Source organism: Macrobrachium rosenbergii, chromosome 4, assembly GCF_040412425.1.
Source record: "Macrobrachium rosenbergii isolate ZJJX-2024 chromosome 4, ASM4041242v1, whole genome shotgun sequence".
Classification (NCBI taxonomy): Eukaryota; Metazoa; Arthropoda; class Malacostraca; order Decapoda; family Palaemonidae; genus Macrobrachium; species Macrobrachium rosenbergii.
Genome location: NC_089744.1, coordinates 42,258,512 through 42,259,565, shown reverse-complemented (window position 1 = coordinate 42,259,565; position 1,054 = coordinate 42,258,512).

Genomic DNA, 1,054 nt, shown 5'->3' with positions numbered 1-1,054 from the left:
TTGGATATTGTGATGAAAACAACCGATAAAGGTCGTAATTTATGTTGGAACTTCTGGGAGAATGATTCATTCGTTCAAATTCACTGGCCGTTCATTCAGTGAAGTGGACGTTTACTGAAAAATGGAGGCTGACTGCTACTAATGAATAAGACCCTGTCAACTTATGTTCTGAAAGATGTAAAGTTGGCAGAACGACCCTGTTCGCTTGTATGTACAGGCAGTCCCTGGTTATTGGCGATCCGGTTTTATGGCGCTTGTCTAGCGACGATGATAACCGGATTTTCGACACTGATTCCCGGTTATCGGCAGCGCTGATCCCTGGTTATCAGCACCAGTAATCGGATACCAGTGCTGATAACTGAGGATCAGCGCTATTATTGCTCATTTTCGGTTATCGTCACACTGTCAGAAATGGAACCCCGCCGATAACCGAGGACTGCCTGTACTGTAGATGATACGGTAACACCTGTTGGCCATCGCCAGAGGATCAAGCTAAAACACGTAAGTGATGAAATGGCATTGCACAGATGCGCTGTTGATGCACTCGCTTGTGGGTTGTTGCCTTTCTATAAGTCCACAGCATTCTTTCAAAATTCTTCACTCGACAGAATTGAATGAGGACTCTCTCACTCGGGCTGTGTTGGACAAAGTTGACCTTGTCTTTAGAGAGAGAGAGGTATGGTAGTGCTCGGAAGAGGAGACAGTGTAGACCTCCCTCATCCTCTTTTTCTGCTTTGTCCTCATCGCCGCCTTTTTTCCGTGCGATGCTCACCCATTAAACGTTAAAGGATTAAGGACTAAGTTGCTGACTCTTCATCTTCCAATAGCAGCCTTCCTTCCGACCTCAAACGTAGCTCTCCTGCAGACGGACGAAGATGCCCTCCTGTCCATGGCCACGGATGTAGCCTTCTAGACAGTGATAGGATGGGAATCAGTGCTTCAGCGTGACATGACCGTACGAAGTCCCATTCTCTTCCCAAACCTTCTCATGAGTGAGGTCCAAGGTCCATTACCGGACATGCTATGCTGAGATAACTTCCACACCTCCCCATGT